Here is a 23,936-nt window from a genome sequence, read left to right as displayed (position 1 = left end):
ACCATTGGTTGATATTGTATGTTTCCTATTGGTCAAGCTGTATGGTAGCTCCGCCCTGCAAGGATGGGTATAAGAGCCCGTGCCGCCCCAGCAGCCTTCATTCTGTACCTGAGCTGCTGGGGGAAACATTATTAAATCCTTCAGTTGGCTTTAGTGGTCATTGATCGTGCATCAGCCATGCAGCCTGCATCTGTGCAGTCTACTGTATGGGACAAAGGTGGTTCTAGTAGCGGGAGAGGTCCGGCCAGGAATAAAACATTGAAGATGCAATGTGAGCCCTCCCCTCAAACATCTGTTGGAAACTTCATGGTATTGGCAGAAGAGGCATCGAAAGACACTGAATGTGGAAATATTTAACCATTGACCCAATTAACACTGCCCACTCATAATTTTATTGCTTGCACATTATGCAGTTGAATCATTTGTTAAATATTTGATGTTTCCAGTGGTTCTGGAGCAAGTCTACATATTCCAACTATGTACACACAAGAAATTAAAGTGGTGGAGAGGGGCTGTCCTGAAGGCTCTGCAGGTTTTCCTGGTGGTTACTTGAACCATACAGAGAGGGAAGGATCCAGGTTCTTACCCCTCCACTGAGTTAGATAACCCCGGTTGTAAAATGATATGATTAGTCCATTTGACCTCAGAACCCAGCCATGGCTCAGTTGGTAACAATCTTGCCTCTTGTGGGTTCCAGTCCAACTCCTGAACTTGATTGCAAAAGTGAAAGCTGGCACGCTGTGTAACAATATGGGTAGTGTAAGGACCACAAAGGGTTAACACTATGATGTTAATACTTCTCACCACCAGATGGAGATAAGGAGCAGTCGCATAAATATCATGTGACTCCTGGGATTCCAGGAGAAGGTGCTTAGGCATGAGATAGATTAGTTGCATGTATAGAATTCTGTAATTCTGTTTTACTTGATAGCTTATTCCTTGTTGACTGATTAGAATCTTTAATTTAGTCATGTAAATAAATCAGCTTTGTTCAATAACTCAGCTTGATATTCTTTGTTAACTCTACATTCTCAAGACATCCTGATAGGCCCAACAGAGAACATCACACTCTGGTGTAGTGCTGCTGGAGTTCTGCCTTTCAGATGAGATGCTAAGCCAAGACCCTGAATTTGCCCTCTCAGGCAGATTGCGAAAGATCCTATAGACGTATATTTGAAGAAGAGCAGGGCAGTTATCCCTGATGTGCTGGCCAATATCTATCCTGTAATCAACATCACAAAAATGATTGAATTGTTTATCCCATTGCTATCAGTGGGAGCTTGATGTGGACAAATTGGTTGCTGTAATGCACCAACTGTCCTGGTTTGAGACAATTCACACCTCTTTAACCTGTGATTATCCCTCTCTCCAGTTGCTCCGTCTGGACCTGTAAAGACTTAATTACCTGCAAAGACTTGCATTTAAAATAACGTCTTGCATCATTGACTTTGTCTATATATATGTTGCTGGAACCCACCTCTTCATTCACCTGAGGAAGGAGCTGTGCTCCAAAAGCTAGTGATTCAAAACAAATCTGTTGGACTTTAACCTGGTGGTGCAAGACTTCTTACTGTGCTGTAATGTAAGAGTGATTGATTGTCCTTTATTGGTTGTAAGGCACTTTGGGTCATCCTGTGACTGTAAAGGGTGCTATCAAAGTGCAAGATTTTCTTTTCAGAAAATATGCTCCTGACTGATTTCTCCTGGCGGAAATGTGTATTATGGGGGAAGGCACGATGTGGTTCAGCTTTGATCTAACTCATGGAGGAACAACTTGCCAATACTCACTGCTCAGGCTAATACAAAAAACAAAATACCATTTGGTTGAGGGACTGGAGGGCAATTGGCATGTAGCAAGAAATCTTTATGATGGCAAAGTCTGGTGAGGGAAAAAAAGCATGTAAATGTTTTGTAGGTTTTAAAACATTTGAACAGGATGAAGTTATTAAATGCACATCTGTACAGGCAGCACGGTAGCATGATGGTTAGCACAATTGCTTCACAGTTCCAGGGTCCTCGGTTCGATTCCTGGCTTGGGTCACTGTCTGTGCGGAGTCTGCACATTCTCCCCATGTGTGGGTGGGTTTCCTCTGGGTGCTCTGGTTTCCTCCCACAGTCCAAAGATGTGCAGGTTAGGTGGATTGGCCATGCTAAATTGCCCTTAGTGTCCAAAATTGCCCTTAGTGTTGGGTGGGGTTACTGGGTTATGGGGATAGGGTGGAGGTGTGCACTTAGGTAGAGGGCTCTTTCTCAGAGCCGGTGCAGACTCGATGGGCCGAATGGTCTCCTTTTGCACTGTAAATTCTATGATTGTATGATCCCATGCTGCCAGATCCTAGAAAGATATTTGGAAAGCCACCATAGCAAGGAAAGAACGAGGCAAAAAAAGATCACTTGCAATTGGTATCAGTGGTAAAGGTTCTATGAGCTACAATCTCTAAATTTTAGACATGTTAGGAATGTGTTGAATTATTTTACAGAAACCAACTAAAGAATGCCATTTATAGCTCTGTTTCTGTGTGTGTATCTATCATTCTGGTCGCAGATTACTGAAATGTAGACTGGAGGGGGGTAGCATTTGGGTTTTTCACTTTGACCTTGGTTTTGCTAATAACGAGAACTACACAGGTAAGGATAACCACTGCATGAGTTTCTCAAAAACTAAACTTCCTCCATCCTTTTTCCCAAAGAATGTGGAGATCTGCTTTCCACTTGACTGCCTCGATAGTATTCTAGCCACTGCACCAGAGTGTTGAGGACTAGCCCAGAGCACAGAGGCATCCCTGCCACCAGGCCACACGTGATTCACTCTATTTGCTCACAGCATGACCACAAGGAATTGGTCCTTTCACTTCAAAGGAACAATCTTGTATAACCTGACACTCTGCTGCCAAGAAGCAGCTTTGCCAGACTGCCAGGTATCAACCATTCTCCACTGGACCACCAAGCAGGAACACTAAATAAATACAGTAAGAAGTCTTACAACACCAGGTTAAAGTCCAACAGGTTTGTTTCAAACACTAGCTTTCGGAGCACAGCTCCTTCCTCAGGTGAATGAAGAGGTATGTTCCAGAAACATATATATAGACAGATTCAAAGATGCCAGACAATGCTTGGAATGTGAGCATTAGCAGGTGATTACATCTTTACAGATCCAGAGATGGGGTAACCCCAGGTTAAAGAGGTGTGAACTGTCTCAAGCCAGGACAGTTGGTAGGATTTCGCAGGCCAGATGGTGGGGGATGAATGTAATGCGACATGAATCCCAGGTCCCGGTTGAGGCCGCATTCATGTGCGACAACGAATGAACGGACATCGCGCGACAATCACCAGGCAGGAATGTTCCCTTCCAGTCAGGGAACACTTCAGCAGTCAAGGGCATTCGGCCTCTGATCTCCGGGTAAGCGTTCTCCAAGGCGGCCTTCAGGACGCGCGACAACGCAGAACCGCCGAGCAGAAGCTTATAGCCAAGTTCTGCACACATGAGTGCGGCCTCAACCGGGACCTGTGTGGGTTTCCTCCGTGTGTTCTGGTTTCCTCCCATAATCCCATAATCCAGAAATGTGCAGGTTAGGTGCATTGGCAAGACCAATGCACAGGGTTTCGGGGATAAGGTGGGAGAGTGGGCCTAGGTGCTCTTTTGGGTGATCGGTGCAGACTCAATGGGCCGAATGGACTCCATTTGAACTTCAGGAATTCTGTGGAACATCAGAAATAAGGTCGACGTAGAGAATGTTGATGCATCTTGTTACAAAGTTAACAATTAACCATTGTTTCCAGGTCGGGTTGGAGCATTTCCTGTAATGTAGAACCTATTCCCAGATTTTCTGTCATTACTGGTAATTGTAATTCCATGATTAAGGTTTAAAATATGGATTAAAAATGTTGTGTTTTAGGCTTCTGCCAGGCTGGATACAAACATTAGGTCTGACCTTCTGAACCATTGAGCCTGCGCCAATCACCCAAAAGAGCACCCAGGCAAGTTTTCTTTCCACTTGTTTTAGAGACAGCGTCATAAAATGTATTAAAAGTGATATCTGAAACGGGTGACTCGTATGTGAAGATATCGCAATAACTCATAAAAATGAGGGAATTTTGCCAATTGGAAGTTAGTAGTTTAAGCACATTGGCTGCTACAATGTATGAGGGTGCTTCACTAATGTTATTAATTTGTGTGTGGATCAGAGATCGACGATTAATATTACATTGAATCTCTGATTCATGATGACTACCCCAGTGTTGTTGTAGAAAGTACCCTGATAATACTAGAGGCTGGCTTTTGGATAGATTTTCTTTCAAAACATGTTGGTCAAATCGGCTGTTTCAATATTAAACAGTTTACGCCAAATGATACAGAATAAGAAAATAAGCGACTAATTATATAACCTCACCTCGGCTCCTGAAGATAATGACTCAAGGATCAACACTAATTCACAAGTAATTCTAACCGTTCCAGCCTAGACAGTGACTAGATGAGAATTAGCCCGGGGTTCTCAGGCGGCAGGAGATGATTTGGAGAGAGTGGGTGTGATTGGAACTGAGCCATATCCTGTCCTCACCCTCCATCAATACACACATCCTTCCCAGGGGAAACTATGGAAAAGTGCTTATTTGCTGAATCCCTGGGTTATTCAATTCCACTTTCCTGCCAGTTCTAACATTCATGCTTGCATGTGTGTGCCTACGCCTGTGTACAACATGGCATGCACAGGTAATTGGGAAACATGGCTGGAAGATAATTGGAATAACTGAATTGGGAAGATTGAAGAAGAAGAGTAATACAGAGTTGAAAGGTTTGCCGGAATTTTCCAGCCCTTTACCCAGGCGGGATTTTCCAGTCCTGTTGACGGCAAACCCCCACCTCGGGTTTCCCGTACATGGAACGGGAAGCCCCGTTGACAGCAGGGGCATCAGAAGACCCACCGCTGCCCAATGCCGGGCCGCCTCAGTCGCCATTAGGGGTGCAGAAAGTCCCACCCCATTAACTCGGAGCATGATCTCGCGAAATTACAGCAATTCTAGCAGCCAATGTGTTTGAACTACTAAATTCCAATTGGCTAATTCACCCATTTTATTGATAGTTATTGAAATATCTTTGCCTACAAGTCCTGTGATGAGCGCGTTTAGCCATTGGGGGTTTCCCAATGCTCGCAGCGCCGAGAAACATCATGCTATCTATAGGGACTTTGTTGCAATTCGGGGCCTCGGCGGGGAACTCCCCACCGAGGCCACGCTTAGTCTCGTTTCCTGTACTGAGGAGCTCCGCTCGCCGGAACTCCTCCGAGCAAGAAGAGATCCGGATCCATTTTTAAATGACACGAGCCTCGAACCACCTCCCCCCAAAACCCAACACACCAATATGGGGGTCCTCAGGCACCCCCTGGCTCAATCCCCAGCACGGGAAAAATGGCAGCCTGTGGCAGTGACCCTGCCAGTACCTTCTGGGTACCTTGGCAGTGCCATTTGGCACTGCCAGACTGCCAGGGTGCCCAGATGGTGTCAGCAGTGCCAAGGTGCCACCCTGCCTGAGAGCAACCACCTGGGGGCTTCCAATCTCCAGGGAGATTGCATTTTTCCATTACAAATTGCTATGTATTTGTATTCGCAAACTATATCATGTCATTACATCACCCCACCATTGTAGGTGCCAGCACTGGCTGGAGGGTGCCATTACAGCGTGACAAGTTCTTATCGACAGTTCCCATTATAAATGTGGGAAAGGGTTTACAGTAATGAACGTTGACTGCAAATCATGCACAGGTGAGAAATAAGATAATTTCGGGCGCGATTATCCAGAAAGATTTCTTAGTGTCGTAGCCATGTGTGAAATGCCACGGATTTCCTGGCGCTCGGCCCAGTGAGGCCGGCAACTATTCAACTTTAGTTGGTCCACTTAATGAGGCCCCGCAGGCTTCTCACCACAAATGACAGCTCGGCAGCCGATTCGCCGGCACCACGCTCACCAGCACCCCCCAGCCCCCCCCTTTCTGACAAGGTCGAGCAGCACTTAGGCTGCACTTGCTCAGCCAAAGTAGCGCCCAGGAGACTGTCATAATATCCACGCATGTATATAATGAGATGCAGTGATTGACACACAGGATGACCAGTAAGCACACAGCACAGTGCAGCCAATCACCAGACAGGACACCACCACTATAAAGCCAGAGGGCATTGGGTTTCCCGCTCTCTCGGGACCCAGCCACTGAGACGGTCAGAGTCCACGAGCTAGCACAGTGCAAACACCATGCGGTCGCTAGTAAGTCTGGTCAGGCTGACAAGGTCTCCAGTCAGTTTAGTATAGTGTCGACCCACAATTATATATGTATGTTAGTTCTATCATTCAATAAAACCGTGTTGGATCTTCTACAGTGTTAGAGGTCTGTTACTCGCATCGCTGCATCAAGTGCAGTCCACACCGAACCGACCTGCCTAACACATCAGAGACCGGCCCCAAGATTCGGGGATGCTGACCTGGAGAGGCTCCTAGACAGAGTAGAGGCCAGGAGGGATGTCCTGTTCCGCTGAGCATCCCTGAGGGTCAATCACAGGGCAGCCAGTGCTGCCTGGGATGTGGTGACGGTGTTTTTTTTAACTCCGGTGGTGTGACTGGCCTCAAGGGCAGCATGAGTTTAGATGAAGTATTGTGAAAATGTTTATCAACATTGTTTGGAACATCAACCATTTTTACGCCTACTTAAAATTACACAATGGTATCAGAACAGGAATGTTTTTCGGCAACTTTACAATTTTAAGGCAATCCTGAAGCTTTTGAAAATTAATGTATGACATGAATTGATGGCTCTTTGTTTTGTATTTCGAACTGTAGATATGCCTCGCGAATCGTTTCCCTTAATTCATGGTTTGCTTATTCATTCAATGTTTTATACTTTTAATTGTCGAAGAAAGTATCTGGTTGTGGTGTGGATCCTGCGTGCAGAGTTCATCAACTTGTAGGGACATGGAGTACAGAGACATTAGGACGCGGGACGAAGAACCCTGACCAAGGGTACCATCAGTCGGGCTCATATATTAGATTTTTTAATTAATAAAAAGGACTAAGGACTACAACAGATTCATAGATTCATAGAATTTACAGTGCAGAAGGAGGCCATTTGGCCCATCGAGTCTGCACCAGCCCTTGGAAAAGGCACCCTAATTAAGCCCATGCCTCAACCCTATCCCCATAACCCAGTAACCCCGCCTAACCTTTTGGACGCTCAGGGACAATTTATCATGGCCAATCCACCTAACCTGCACATCTTTGAACTGTGGGAGGAAACCGGAGCACCCGGAGGAAACCACGCAGACACGGGGAGAAAGTGCAAACTCCACACAGACAGTCGCCCGAGCAGGAATTGAACCCGGGACCCTGGAGCTGTGAGGTAGCAGTTGGAAAGTTGCACAAGTGGCCTGGGGAGCTGATGGCGTTGTGGTATTGTCATTGTCACTAGACTAGTAACCTGGGCACCGGGATTCACGTCTCACTGTGGCAGATGGAGGAATTTAAATTCAATTAAAAATAATCTGGAATTAAAAGTCTAATGATCATCATGCGATCATCGTCAATTGTGGTAAAAACCCATCTGGTTCACTGATGTCCTTTTAGGAATGAAATCCTGGCCTGGCCTTCATGTGACTCCAGACCCACAGCAATGTGGTTGACTCTTAAATTTCCGCTGAAATGGCCAAGGAAGCCATTAAGTTCAAGGAGAATTAGGGATGGGCAATAAATATTGGCCCAGTCAGCGATGCGCGCATCCCATGAATTAATTTTTAAAAAGATATTTCTAGGGGCGACACGGTGGTGCAGTGGTTAGCACTGCTGCCTCACGCCGCTGAGGACCCGGGTTCGATGCCGGCTCTGGGTCACTGTCCCTGTGGAGTTTACAGACTCTCCCCATGTCTGTGTGGGTCTCACCCCCACAACCCAAAGATGTGCAGGGCAGGTGGATTGACCACGCTACATTGCCCCTTAATTGGGAAAAAACTAATTGGGTACTCTAAATTTATTTTTAAAAGATATTTCTGGGGAAAGAAATATTATTGATTGGACATTTTGAATCAACAGCACTTCAAAGTTTACTTGTTAAACTTCTGACTTGTGCTCAGATGAAACGGCCTGGTGTATGGAGCTGGAATGCGAACAGGAGTCCTGTTTTCTTCCTCCTATGTCGATACAGATGCCACCAACATGTCCATCTCCTCATGGCGCTTTGGGAAGAAAGAACGTACCTTGTTTCTCTTTGCTAAATTAGCCCTGCGTTGTGGATCTTGAACCTCTACATTAACACAATGCCCACATCTTCAAAATGGTCAAGTATACTGATTGATAAAAGCCTAAAGATCAAAGGTATATTCAGACATTCATTGTTCCTTGGGCCTCCTCAGCTTGAAATCAATGTATGTTTGGTCATGGGGAGGGGGAGGGGCCATGTTGGTTGTGGGGGCGTGCAAGTGATGGGTTAGAGAGGTCTGTTTAAGTAAGTTATGTCCTCTGGAGCAGAACGTGTAGGCAGTGGTGGAAAGTGTGACAATCATGGAGTGTCCATGCATAGTTGTGTAATAATATCATCAGTGTCTAGACATCAGGACAATTAATATCCAGACATAACTTGCTTAAACATAACTCCAACAACAAAGAGTCCAGTACAGGCCTCAGCCACTCACGATAAGTCATCTGCTTCCTCACAGACACATAAAAAGATGATGTTTGCCTTTGTTCTTTTAATTTTGAATTGGCTCTCAGCATTGCACCTTTCTTTCTTTAAAAAACAAATGTAATTATTGTTGTGAAGTCTCAATTAGACGAGGTGTCTGGGGAATGAAGCTTGAGAAATGGCTGCTGAATGCAGTAGATTCCTGACGGCCCCGATCACTGCTGTTAAGTCTCACCCAGGCAATGAATCCTGTGCAGTGGATTGTAGGTGGGTGGAAGAATTGCCGCAGCTGCTGTTTCTAATGCAGGGCAAGGAGAAAACCCCAGGCTGTCACACATTCCTGTACAATGATCAGCAACCTATAATCTGTTACCTGCTCTATGGTCGTCCTGCTCTTTTTGTTTTGTTCTGATATAAAAGCCTCCTTTTCCTCAATGTTTGTAAAAATGCTTTTAACTCAATACTACAATTATGCTGGAAGCTGGCTTTTCTGTTACACTTCTTAATTAAAAGATTATCTACATATTGTGTTCGAACGCAAATTGTTCATTAAAGGTCATTCTTAGACAGGGGGCATTTTCTTCTTTTATCCCAATATTTTGCTAATTGTTTGTCTTTCCTCTAGAATCAAAGATTATCACAGAACTAATGCCTCATGCAAGTAGCCAAGCCGACCAATATTATCCGGCATCTCAGACAAGTGGAGTCCTTCACTTGTTAGTCACTTCAGTGTTTTCCGGCAGTTTCTGGCCCCTTGGAATGGGGGAAGGTGGAAGAGCTTACAAGATCATGGCCGGGATCCTCCGAGCCCGCACTGCATTGGAGAATCGTCGTTGACGCCGAAAATTCCCGCCACGCTGCTCCGACGCCGGGACGCGATTCTCCGGCGACCAGAGAATCGGCAGCAGTCGCGCATGCGCGGTCGACGCAGCGCGGGTCGGGGGCCGTTGAAAGAGGCTCCCGCAGCGATTCTCCTCGGTTGACCAGCCGAGCTCCCACCGAGTCCCGCCGGCGTGTTTCACATATGGTACCACGGCGGGAGCTCGGCCGTCCTGGTGGGGGGGCAGGGGGATCAGACTCCGGGGGGGGGGCCTCCACGACGGCCAGACACGCGTGATCTGGGGCGGACCTACCTTCTACCACACGGGCCCGCTGTGTCGCTACGCCACGTTGCGCAGCGCAGGCGTGGAAATGGCCACCACACGCATGCGCCAGCGTGGAAACGGACATTACGCGCATGCGCCAGCGCCATGCTGCCCCCTGTGGGCCACTGAATCGCTGGGCCTAGAGGCCCATTGACGCCAGCATGAAACACTCTGGTGTAAACGCCGGTATCAACAATTAGCCGGGATTTCGGAGAATCCCGGCCCATGTCTTCAGTTAATGTCCTCATTTGTGCTGTTTCTAGCAGAGTTCATTGGATGACGATTAACGGGAACACTGTGGTTTTTCCCTTTCTTGGCCTGAGGTACTGAGACCAACTGTAGGTGTTCCAACAACTGCTCCATCTAACGTCAGCTAGCTCACCCTTATCAGGCACCTTCTGGGTTATATGGCTCACGTTGGTCCATTTATCCATTGGTTCACCACCATTGGAGATTTAAAATGACTTTTCCAATGACTTTTGCCATTTTATTGCTTTACTTAAGAAGAAATGCAAAATTACTCCTCAGGAAATGGAGCAAGAAGTAATCAGCGGCAAGATTGGCATTCAGCCTAAAGGCCTGTGTCAACCCACTCGCTATCGGAATGAATCAAACACAGTAGTTGGAAGAGCTAAGACCAGCCCATAGCCATGGACAGCTTGTGGGTCAGGTTGCACATTGCGGTTGTGAAGCAGCTTTCTTCGATTCTGGTTTGCTTTTCCCCTTTATTGATGACTAGAAGGTATTGTCCGCACAGAAGGCTTCATTCCAGGCTAAATGCACCAATGCTAACATTTTAAAATGCTATCCTTTTAAAGAATGAATGGTTTCTTTGGTAAAGGCAACAAGTTGAACACAGTTCACCAATCGGATCATTAACTCAGCCCTCCTACAATCTGTAGATGTTTAAAATCCAGGTTTGGTGCCATCGTACCACGACTGTTTGATTCATATGATCTTCTGTTCGACCCCTGCAAGACCCGTTGATGTTCAGAGCTCTGAGCCTTGGCCAATTGAAGTTAAACAAAAAAAGTAGAAAAACCCTGCCCAATCCCTGAGACCAGTCTCACACCATTGCACTGCCAAGCTGGCACACCAATGTTTTCCACGCGATGGGGCTGTTTATTGGTTGTTTGCGTTTTACGTTATGTATAACAATTTTCATCTTGAATTGCTTCAGGCTGCGTGTTGCATGATTGAGAAGCCCCTCCCCCTCCTGAAGACATGACGCATACAGGATATCCCTGAGGATTTGGCCCTCTGTGATATTTCACCTGGGTATCCATTCTTCACAGGTGAGTCCGGCCAGTGAATGTGAACTAATATTCGACTCTGAGGTGCATCCAATACTGCCCTAAGTCAACTCCACTTTCTCGTAGGAGTCAACTGGGAAACAAGCAAGAGCAGGTATCCTGATTACAGTAAGAAGTCTTACAACTCCAGGTTAAAGTCCAACAGGTTTGTTTTGAATCACTAGCTTTCAGAGCGCTGCTCCTTCCTCAGGTGAATGAAGAGGTAGGTTCCAGAAACATATATATAGACAAATTCAAAGATGCAAGACAATGCTTTGAATGCGAGCATTTGCAGGTAATTAAGTCTTTACAGCTCCAGAGAGAGGGGTAATCCCAGGTTAAAGAGGTCTGAATTGTCTCAAGCCAGGACAGTTGGTAGGATTTCACAAGCCCAGGCTCGATAGGCTGAGTCCCGGACGGTATTCCCCGCGTGTGCTCACACTGTTCGGGGACCTCACATGGCAGTTTTTGGCAGGCCGGGTCCGCGGGCATGGCCGCCACCGGCCGCCACCATGCACAGGCTCGGCCATGGACCTGGCCATTCTCCTGCCGTATCCGCAGGTAAACTGGGGCTTTACGCTGCGTAGCTGCCAGCCCCCCCACCGGGCGGAGGATCGGTGTGGGGGCAGCGCCAACCTTCTGGTCGTAAGACCAGGTGGATCCTGCATAGCCGCAGAATCGGAGAATCTAGCCCAATTTTTTTTTCAATGATTTTGGTGGAGGTATAAATACTAACTAAAATACCAAGGAAAATTCACTTGCTACTCTGAGTCCTTCTACATCCACGTCGGTGGGCAGACAGGGCCTCGCTTTACTGCCTTGAGAAGAATGGAGGGCGGGATTCTCCGACCCCCCGCCGTGAACCCCGCCCCGCCGCCCTGATGCCGGCTGCCGAATTCTCACACGTCGGGGTTTTGCCGGGTCGGGAATCGTGTCACGCCAGGCGGCGGCAGTCTCCGGCCTGCGATGGGCCGAGTGGCCGCCAGTTTTCGGCCGGTCCCGCCGGCGTAAATCAAACCAGGTCCGTACCGGCGGGACCTGGCTCTACAGGCGGCCTGCAGAGTCCTCGGGGGGGCGCGGGGGGGATCTGGCCCACCGATCCGCGGGCGGGCCTGTGCCATTGGGGCACTCTTTCCCTCCGCTCCGGCTGCTGTCAACCTCCGCCATGGCCGGCGCAGAGAAAACCCCCCTGCGCATGCGGTGGGATGACGCCAGCACCCGCTGGCACTCCCACGCATGCGCCAACTCGCGCCAGCTGGCGCAGCGCCTACCCCGCCGGCGCCAGCCTAGCCCCTGAAGGTGCGGAGGATTCCGCACCTTCCGGGCAGCCCAATGCCGGAGTGGTTCACGCCACTCCTCGGTGCCAGTACGGCCCGCCCCGCCGGGTAGGGGAGAATCCCACCCGGAATCTCTGACAGTGCATCATGGGAGTTTAACTCTAAACCATTTAAATATGCCAATCCATATTAGGCCAGGTATAAGTGCCCACTTTCAATGCAGTTATACAGGAAGGTAGCCTATTGTTCACAGCAAGCCTCCAATGCAGTTTGTGTGGCTTGCAGTTGCAGTAACAATCATTATATAAGATCTTTATGTAAGACCAAACATTAAAATTTTAAAAAATCTTCGCCAAATCCTTGCCTCCTTTCAGTTGTTTGAAAAATGTTATTTAAACCACAAGTTCTGATCGCATCATCGGACGATATGAGTGTGATGAGGGATTGGTTTTTGAATCCCCCATTGCACTTTCGTTCAGAATTGCAGTGGTGTGAAACACATCTGTAAAATGTTAAACATTCACCACTTAAACTGGCTTTGTGGCTTTCAGTGGGGATAAATGTCACAATACAGCATCACAACATATTCCTCGACCCTTCAACGAGTGCATCTTTACTGATGGTAATTCAGCTACTTCATGGTGTCAGGATCAGCAACACATTTGGGTTGGTTCTTACTGATTCTATTTACTTCTCAAAGGGAAAGGAGCTGTACTTGCTGATTTTGTAAACCAGACATTAACAAGATTGAGTAGACCAGGATTATAATGATAACTTTTTCATTGTAGTGGATTGATCACTGCATTCAATGTTATCATATGCTAATCCACTGAAAATCCCTACGAAAGGATTTCTTTACCGCCATATAACTGTGGGGCAACCTTTGACCTGGAAGCAAAGGAACATAGGACCAAAGGACTCAGGAGCAGGAGTAGGCCATTTGGCCCTTCCAGCCCGTTCTGTCAATCGATAAGACCCTAGCTGATCTGGTTGTGGCCTCAATGCCACTTTCCTGGCCGCCCCTCATATCTCTGTGATCGTGATTTTATCTCAGGATTTGTTAGCCTCTTACTCAAGAAGAGATCTTGCTGGAAGCAATGGTCATTTGTTGAAAACACGTTTATTTACATGTTATTTAGAAAATTTAAGTAAAACCAAGACATGTTTTTTTATTCGTTCATGGGGCGTGGGCATTGCAGGCTGAGCCAGCATTTATTGCCCATCCCTAATTGCCCTTTGTGGGGGCAGTTAAGAGTCAACCACATTGCTGTGGGTCTGGAGTCACATGTAGGCCAGACCACAGAAGGATGGCAGATTTCCTTCCCGAAAGGACATTAGTGAACCAGATTTTTTTACGAAAATTGACAATGGTTTCATGGTCATCATTAGACTTTTAATTCCAGATTTTTATTGAATTCAAATTTCACCATCTGCAGTGGTGGGATTTGAACTTGGATCCCCAGAAGCATTACTCTGGGTCTCTGGTTTACTAGTCCAGTGACAATACCACTACACCACCTCCTTCCATAGCTGGAGCAACTCTCTATTATGCTACTCAATCATTTACTCCCAGTGAGGTACATCACGGTGACATAACTCCTTAAGCGTGGTTCAGTAGCTATTATTAGGGTTAATCCATTACAATAACTGTAAAGCCTGTGGTAGTCACCACTGTTGTATTATATTGTATATACTGCACTGCATACAAGGGTATTACAGTAAGGCTCCTGTACTACGGGTACGGGGGTAGCTCCCTGCCTGCTGGCTCCGCCCAGTAGGTGGTGTATAAATGTGTGTGCTCTCCGAACTGCAGCCATTTCGGCAGCAGCTGTAGGAGGCCACACATCTCTGTGTAATAAAGCTTTCATTACTCTCTACTCTCGTCTCATCGTAACTGATAGTGCATCAAAGCAATAAAGAAATAAATACAGTTAAGAAAATTTGTAATGTCTTCAAAATTACTGTGGTATCTGTGATTGTGTTTACATGTTTGAAAAGATCTTTTAAGTGTTTGCTTCAATTATAAAGGAACCAATTGCAATTTTCTTGCATAATAAGAAAGGCAACCCATGTGACCTGGCGACACTTGGCCTGAAGCAATATCATCAGGATAGAGATAAAGAAAGGCTGCAACAGGGGAGGAACAGAGAAGACATACTTACAAAGAGCTCTATGTGTAATATAATTTAAAAAGACAGAAAGCTGAAGACAGGATTAGAGCAGAGATTGTGAATTGGACAATTCTATGGCTAGGCTTCAATTTTGCCAGAGCCAGCCAGGCTATATAATGAGGTTTAATAAAGGAGTCATGTAAAAAAGTCTCTGGGAAATTTGTGCAATCAGGACTGTCATGAACCTAGGTAAGGAGGTTCTGCAGGTGTCGACCATTGGATGAGGACTATCTCCAAGAAATTCAGGTGGATTGGAGCTACCATTTCGAGACAAAATCCATTGAGTAAGAAAAGTGAGAGATCTTACATTCCAGAGGTCAAGTTGGAAAGCCTGTGAGATTGGATGTGGTGCCACATTTGTACAGGGAGCGACACAAATACTTCTAATCTTGTGAGGTAAACTTTTTTGTATCTGTTATTCCATGTGTTTTTTTTAATTAATTTATGCGATGTGAGCGTAACTGGTTAGGCCAGCATTTATTGCCCACCCCTAATTGCCCTTCAGAAGGTGGTGGTTAGTTGCCTTCTTGAATCGCTGCAGTCCTTGAGATGTAGGTACACTCACTGTGCTGTTAGGGAGGGAGTTTCAGGATGTTGCCCCAGCAACAGCAAAGGAACGGCGATATCTTTCCAAGTCAGGGCGGTGAGTGACTTGGAGGGGAACCTCCAGGTGGTAAAGTTCCCAAGTATCTGCTGCTCTTGTCCTTCTAGATGGTAGTGGTCGTGTGGTCATGGGTTGGAAGGTGCTGTTTAAGGAACCATGGTGAGTTACTGCAGTGCATCTTGTAAATGATACACACAGCTGCCATTGCCTGTCAGTGGTGGAGGGTTTGGATGTTTGTGGAAGGGGGAGCAATCAAGCAAACTGCTTTGTCCTGGATGGTGTTGAGCATCTTGAGTGTTGTTGGAGCTGCACTCGTCCAGGCAAGTGGAGAGTATTCCATTACACTGCTGATTGGGCCTTGTAGATGGTGGACAACTTTGGGGGGGTGGGGTCAGGAGGTGAGTTACTCGCTGTAGGATTCCAAGCCTTTGACCTACCCTGGCAGCCACAGTATTAACATGGCTAGTCCAGTTCAGTTTCTGATCAATGGTAGCCCCCAGGATATTGATTATGGGGGATTCAGTGATGGTAATGCCATTGAAAGTCAAGGGGGGTTGATTAGATCCTCTCTTGTAGGAGATGGCCATTAATTAGCACTTGCTTGGCGCAAATGTAACTTGCCACTTGTCAACCAAAGCCTGAATATTGTCCAGGTCTTGCAGCATTTGTACATGGACTGCTTCCATGGGAGGTCCTTGATGAAGCAGCTGAAGATGGATGGAACTAGAGACTACACTGAGGAACTCCTGCAGTGGGTTTTGTGAAGCAACAGTGCTAATCACTGTGCTACGGTGCCACCAACGAAGGGTGAAGAAACACTTGCCAGAAACAACTGCAATGTCCGCATCCCCACTCCGACCAGCACCCCCTTCAAAAAGCTGAGCAGTGGTTTTCGTTCTGTTAGTGTTCAGGATCCATGGTTAATCAGGTTGCACTAGTTTACACAGGAAACAAATAGTTGTGAAACGGATAAATGAGGATTAAGCCAATGTGATTCGTCATTCAGTGGGTGTCTGCAGCACTGAGCTGCATAAACCAAGACTGAATCAGTGCAGAGTTTAGCAACAAGGAAGCCAGCTGTATGGGCTCCAATGTCCCCAAACACTGATGTAGGAATCTTCCATCAGGATCCTGCTCCTGACAAGTATCCAGGCACTCCTGTTGGAAGTACCTGTGGCTGAATGTTGGGTGAATGCGGACATTGACACTCACCGCCTGAGCTCACAAAAAATGAATAGCCTCTTAAAAAAAAAAGCAGAGGGCTGATGATATACGTGGGCGCGATCTTCCCAAAAGGGAACAAGGTCCCCTGGCGAGCGCATTTATCAATGTGTTTCCAGCACTCGCAGTGCCGGGAAACACATGGCTGTTCAACGCTACTCATGTTGAATAAGGAGCCTGAACGGGAAATGTACAGCCGAGGTCGAACTTCGCCCCGTTTTTACAACTGGAGCTCTACTTGCCGGAACTGCCTGCCGTAGCGACAGGTCGGGACCCCACTTTTTCAGGGCGTCCCGATCTCTGAAGCCCGCCCCAAAAACACCCTGATCTTCCCAGCCCGAACGCAACATGGGGGGGTCCTCCGTGACCCCCGCCCCTCCCCACCTCCAATACCCACGGCGGGCAATCCTGGCCCGATCGCTAGCGCGCAAAATATGCTGGCTTGGCAGTGCCAACCGAGCACCCTAGCAATGCCAGGATGACACCCAGGTTGGCAGTGACAGGGTACCCAGGTGGCACCAGCAGTGCCAGGCACCACCCTGCCCGAAGGGCATGCAGCTGGGGGCCTCCGATCCCCATGGAGACCTCCACGAGTGCCGTTCCACCTGGTTCCCGTGTGTGCGGACCAGTACCAAATGGCACTTCCCGAGGTCCCCGAGGCAAAGGATTTGAATCCCTAAGCCTCAGGTACCTTGGAAATCTGCACATTAGGGGTACGAGTCTCTGGCCGCGCTGGGCTCCCGCTTGAGCCCAATGCGGCCAGTGAATGCCGGGAGAGGCCTGTAGCGAGCCTCCCGACTTGTTCCACCCCTCCCGGGATTCTCCGATGCCCCTGTCTTGTTACCTGTGTGGTAGGTAACTCGTGCTACTCAATCCTTGGTTGATGGTGAGGTCTTCTGAATCTCGATGAAGAAGACTCAAACTCGTCCAGTAACAACAAAGGTTTATTGAGTAACTATAACAACAAGTGCATGAGTTCTTTACTTTAACTTTGATACTAGTGATAAGGTTAACAAGATCTAACAGCAGTGACTATGCGTAACTCCACTAACTATCTGAACTATTCTGATATTGCCCTGATCACAGTGCACCCGAGAGATAGAGAGACTGCCCAGGACCCAATGTGGCTGCCATTTATACCCCCGTTGGTCCGGCCCTCTAGTGATCATGTGGTGCTACTGATTACTCATTAACCCCTTGTGTACATGCACGTACAGAGATCACTACATCACCCGCTCTTTCTTGTGTTACATATTTTCTGTATGTTGTAAAGAAAATTGAACAAACATAATGAATGCAGTTAACTGGAGACAGGTAAGACAAATAACGCTGTGTACAATCTGTGATGGTAACGATGACTGTACAAAGCCAATCAATGTTTATAGAGTCCAATCTTAACAAAACATTTGTGAGTCCAAACATTCTGAATTTGATCAGTTGGGTTGCTTTCTTCTTCTGTCGTCGAGGTGGCAATGTTGATGTCGTCATTTCGTTGTGAACATCGTAAGTGTTCATGTGTGTAAGTGACCAGCAAGTCATTATGAGGTGTTTGAATGGTCGAAGCAACTTGCTGTCAACCCTGGACTTTCTTTTTTTGTGCTTGCGGTATTGACTCCGTACGTCCTTGTTCTTGAAAGCTGGGTTGCTTGCTTGCTGTGGTGCAGATATGAAATCGAGAGATTTGGTGTCATGGAATGTAATGATTGTAGTCTTACCACTAAACTGTCCTTTATGTGTGGCGTTGTGACATGGTGTACAGGTCGTTGTTTCATTGTTGTTTTTGTGGCTTCTGTCTTTGTTGATACCGTTGTTGGTCTTGTTGTTGTTGTTGTTACAGTTTTGCTCACTGACTGTGCCATGTGTATTATTTGAGTCATACTCAAAGGTGTTTGTGTCAGTGCCCTTTTTGGTAGCCGATGTTTCGTTGAGCGTTTTTTCTTGAGAATTGTGAAAATGATCTGATGTTGCATTGATGTTGGTGACATCAGTCATTTATGGTGGATTTGATTGCTCTTCTTTGTTTCCTTGGTGCTCCTCTTCTGGAGACATTTCCAGTACATTTGAATCATCTGTGATCTTTTTATGCTCCTCTTCAAGAGTTATTTCCGGTTCATGTGAATCACCTTTGGTTTCTTGGTGCTCCTCTTCTGGAGTCAAAATCTTCAAGATTTCAAATGGCGTGATCTCACTGGACCCAAGAGTAGACCTACTCTGTGCTTCTGTACAGACGAGCTGAGATCTGTCAGTCTCGCTGTGATCCTGCACACTCTGTATGTCGAGGGTGATCACTTTGTCACTGTTTTTACATACAGTGGGTAGACATTCAACGTCTTCTTGTTGGTTACATGAGCTGGGTAGACTTTCATAGTCTGCTGCTGGTTGCTCATATAAGGCGGATAGACCGTCAAAGTCTTCCTCATGCACTGTTGCCACTCCGGAGTCTTTAATTGCATCCATTCTGGAGTCTGTCAACGAGCTCGCTGTGGAGGCTGGTTTCACTCCCTCTGTGGAGTCGATCTGTGCTCTCTGCGTGGCATCGCCTTCTTCTCAGATATTTGACATGTGGCTGTCATCCATTGTATTGACGATCTGCCATGTCGTCATGGTACTGGATTCCTCTACCATGAGACTCATATTGAACTTGGCACCCATGTTGCTACTGCAATGATCATCAGATCCGGCGAACTCATCCATGGCTGAGTAGCATTCGTCAGCGAGCAAATCATCTCTTCTTGCTGAGGATGTGTCATGGTGCTCTATTTGTCCGATGAGGAACTCATCTTCTGAGTAGTCATCATCAATGAACAAATCTTTTGCTCTGGATTTGTCATTGTGCTCTCCTCTTTGGGTGTTGCAAATTGCTTGTTCCAGGGTGGTGCGGCGGTAATGTTTAACTGTGGATGGAGGCTCGGGCTTCTTTCTGTCGTTGGAGGAAAAAAGTTTGTGTTTTGTAACTTTAAAACTCTTGTTGTTTACTTTCGGGCATTTCGGATGAGGTGTGGTGACTGTTATGTAAGGTTCCTCAGTTGATTCCACCATGTCCACGCCGTATGAGTAGTCACAGGCTAGGTCATCATTTTCTGATAAGTAATCACCGTAGGTTGGTTTGTGTTCCATTGATGCAACGTTCCTAACGTCGCAGGGCCTCAGTTTTTGTCCTGTGGAAGTCATGTGTAGGACAGCTCTACATTTAGAGGCATAGTGGTTGTATCTTCCACACCATGGTAGCATTGTAGATAGCACAATTGCTTCACAGCTCCAGGGTCCCAGGTTCAATTCCGGCTTGGGTCACTGTCTGTGCGGAGTCTGCACATCCTCCCCGTGTGTGCGTGGGTTTCCTCCGGGTGCTCCGGTTTCCTCCCACAGTCCAAAGATGTGCAGCTTAGGTGGATTGGGCATGATAAATTGCCCTTAGTGTCCAAAATTGCCCTTCGTGTTGGGTGGAGTTACTGGGTTATGGGGATAGGGTGGAGGTGTTGACCTTGGGTAGGGTGCACTTTCCAAGAGCCGGTGCAGACTCGATGGGCCGAATGGCCTCCTTCTGCACTGTAAATTCTATGATAATCTATGAAACCTCAGGCACTGTTTGCCCAAAGCCGGACATTGCCCTTTTAAATGGGCGTGTCCACAGTGAAGACACGTCATCACGCTGTCCCGCCACGCTTGCGCATACGCAGTAGTTTTGTCATCTGGTTCCAATCTTCAGGCGCACTGCGCATGTGTGTGTGCCATTTCCAGGTTCGCACGCGTGGGATTGCCGGTGAAGGAACGCCTTCTAGAGGCCTGAGCCACCATTTTGGTGGATCCAACCTCGTCGTGGAGGCCTTGTTCCCGGTGAGTAAATTGTTCATACTGTGCTTCAGTAATTTCATGAGCAGAGCATTTTTGAATGACCATTTCAAGGGTCAGGTTTCTGTGTTTCAGGAGAGACTTTCTGAGTCCCTCATCAGAGATGCCAATTTGACAATTTGGTCTCTGACTCTGATGGAGTCACAGAGGTTTTCATAATTGCAGGATTGGGCCATCAGCTTTAAGTCAGTGACAAAACTGCTGAATGATTCTCCGGGTCTTTGTATGCGCCTGGTGAATTTAAAGCATTCAAATGTCTCAACCTCAGATTTGCACTGGTTATCAAATTGTTTTATAATTATAATTACAATTTGTCCTTGTCTTCCCCTTCCGCATAAGTGAATGAATTATATCTATCAATGGCCTGTTTCCCTGCCGCAGATAAGAGGTAGGCAATTTTTTTAGAATATGGCGCAGCGGTCATGTCCTTAATTTCCATAGATTAAATTGTTGAAGGAATATTTTCCAATTGTACTGGAGATTACCAGAGGTTCTGAGTTGTTGTGGTGCTGGAAGTGAGTCCATCTTACCGGTTTTTGTCTTGCCCGAGAGGTCCGAGTGCTGCGAAGATTTCCGTGGTCGAATATCTATCTGAATTTTTCTTCTCTTGTTGTCTAACCTTATCTAACTAGTTCTTTTAAAGCAAAACGCCTGGTGCCATGTCTTGTTACCTGTGTGGTAGTTAACTCGTGCTACTCAATCCTTGGTTGATGGTGAGGTCTTCTGAATCTCGATGAAGAAGACTCAAACTCATCCAGTAACAACAAAGGTTTATTGAGTAACTACAACAACAAGTGCATGAGTTCTTTACTTTAACTTTGATACTAGTGATAAGGTTAACAAGATCTAACAACAGTGACTATACGTAACTCCACTCACTATCTGAACTATTCTGATATTGCCCTGATCTCAGTGCACCCGAGAGATAGAGAGACTGCCGAGGACCCAATGTGGCTGCCTTTTAGACCACCATTGGTCCGGCCCTCTAGTGATCATGTGATGCTACTGATTACCCATTAACCCCTTGTGTACATGCACATACAGAGATCACTACAGCCCCGCGAGATGTTGGAATCGGAACGCAGCCCCAAATGGGCGTGACCGAATGACGCTCATGGAAGTAGGTCGTAAACCTACTTACGACCTACCTGCACTGGATTCACCGGCCTCCTTCAATTCACTGGCCTCATTTGGCAAGGAGCAGGAAGTACTTTAGATCATACAACCAGTAGTCCAAAATGTTTCCAGCCCCAGAAATTGTGTTTTTGCATCGATCAGCCATGGTGGGCTATACTCCCATTAGTTGTCAGCCTCAATTTTTATTCCTTGTAACTGGGTGCAAGGGATCTAGCCGGTGCTATGGGCAGTGTTGCGAAGATGCGGGGGAATTTAAGACACATAGAGCAGATCTGACTTGACAAATGACAAAGAGAAACCAGTTTTCCAACAAAACAAATGAAGTAGGGAACTAAAAGCCATGATATTTCCAAATTCATCAAATGTAGTGAGGGAATTCAGTAAAAAACAGCGGTGTGAGGATGGAAGAAGGAGTCCACCCTGAAGAAGGTGCCCAAGGCCAACAGCACTAAGGGAATTGGGACCAACTCCTGGTCTGATCTTGAGAATCATAGAATTTACAGTGCAGAAGGAGCCCATTCGGCCCATCGAGTCTACACCAGCCCTTGTAAAGAAGTATATCAGAATGGGTGCTCAAAAATTGTCAGGGTAGTTTTGTCATTGATGGAAGGCGTATAGACACACTTAGGTGAGCCAAATCAAACCCTGAGTCCAGCAAAGATTTCAGAGCAACAGTTAGTTGGTGTAGGCACTTTATGGAATGGAAATGTCTAATACTGTGGCAGAAAACCAAGATCTCTCAGAGACTACCAACAGACCTCAGTGCCAAAACTACCAGTTTCCAGAGATTCATCAGCGGACAGTGGCAAGAACATGACTATCCACTATGCCATATGGATGAACAGCCAATAGCTTTCATATACCCACCAAACTGTGAAGTGGAAAGGTTTGAAAACAGTTGCAGTGGAAAGCACAGAACACAAGAAGGTAAGATTCACAATGGTTCCAGCCTGCATGACCTAACAGAACAAAATTAAAGCCATTCCTAAAATCAAACTCCCGGCAGGATGGTTTGTGCATTTCCATGACAATGGTTGGATGGATGAGGAATGAGTGAATTTATGGATCGATAGTCCTACATAAAGAAGCAGCTAATTAGTATGGGACATGTTCAGATTCCATATAACTGAAGATGTGTGGATGTGTGCCTCAAGAAGCCATTCAGGGATTATGTTCACGATGAATTGAATAGGCAGCTGGTTAATGGAGATAAACCCTTCACAAAGAGTGGAAATATGCACGCCTCCCCATTTGATGCTTGTATGGTTTTGCCAGAGAAATCACGGGATGCTATTATTGCGCAAACCTTCATCAGATTGTACAAAAAACACGGAATATCCAATTTAATGAAGGGAGAAAGATGATTTGTTGTGGCGGGGTGATTGTAAAACCGGAAGCGTCACATCAGATTGAGAACGGGGTCCTTAGGATGATGTCATTGCCAAAGTGACTCAGAATGAATTTGATGAACTGCCGAAGACAATGGCTGAAATTTTCCGGACCTGCCTGCCAGCAGGATCTTCCGGTCCGGCCGATGTTAATGGCTCCCCATATCCCCCGTAGGTGGGAATCGGCCATGGCAAGGCCGGGAAATCCTGCCCAATGGATTTGACGGGTTTTAAAATGCTTTCATTATGGTTCTAGGTTTATTTGTCCAATTACTTTATTCAATAAACCCATGCCACATTAATTGAATCACCAGCGTTTTTTTTCACATTTCAAAATGGTGACCACATACGCCCACACCAGTGCTTTCAAGTGAGGCAATGCTTCATATGCATGTAGCGCACAAAGACTCCGTGAGACGAATAGAGTGAAGTCGATGAGGCTTTATTAAGCGTGTCTGTTCCCCCGCAGCTCGATAGTAGAATGGCCTGCGGGGGAGGACTCCGGCTTCTTATACTCCGCCTTCAGGGCGGAGCTAGAGGTCAACGGCCAACCAGGACCCGGGATCTGTCAGCCAATGACATTAGGGCTTCCAGTCCCACATGACCCCTAATACATACTACCACATTCACCCCTTGTCAAAAATGAACCCGGCGGGGTGATGCTTCGCATGGTGGTAAGGGTTTACAGGGCTGGTCCAGGGAGGAAAACATTCATATGGCAATACAGTATGTACAATTTTGTCCTGTTTCAACTATTTACAGAAGGTATCGGGAGAAAAGCAAAATGTTCTTGTGAAAAGTCCATATATTGATTGAGATCGACGCCACGAGTCGGTCGGGCGGTCTGGTCGTCCGTGTCGATCGCCTCGGCCCCGGTGGTGGTGGTGGTGCTTGTACCGGTGTTGTCGTCTCCGGGAGCCTTACGGTTTCAGCTTGGGCTTTATTCTTGGTCGGGCCTGAGGGGAGGGGAACCAATCCTCCTGGGAAGGGGGCGGTCGTGGGGTGCGGCGGTGGCAGGAAGGGGGGGGGGGTTGCGTGATTGGTGTCGGGGGGGTGTGTGTGTTGCCGGCGGGCGCCAGATCCCGCAGGGAGACCGTGTCCTGTCGGCCGTCGGGGTACTCCACGTAAGCGTACTGCGGGTTCGCGTGGAGGAGGTGAACCCTTTCGACCAACGGGTCCGCCTTGTGTGCCCGCA

Source organism: Scyliorhinus torazame, chromosome 8 (genome assembly GCF_047496885.1).
Source record: "Scyliorhinus torazame isolate Kashiwa2021f chromosome 8, sScyTor2.1, whole genome shotgun sequence".
Classification (NCBI taxonomy): Eukaryota; Metazoa; Chordata; class Chondrichthyes; order Carcharhiniformes; family Scyliorhinidae; genus Scyliorhinus; species Scyliorhinus torazame.
This window is presented reverse-complemented; position numbering follows the sequence as displayed.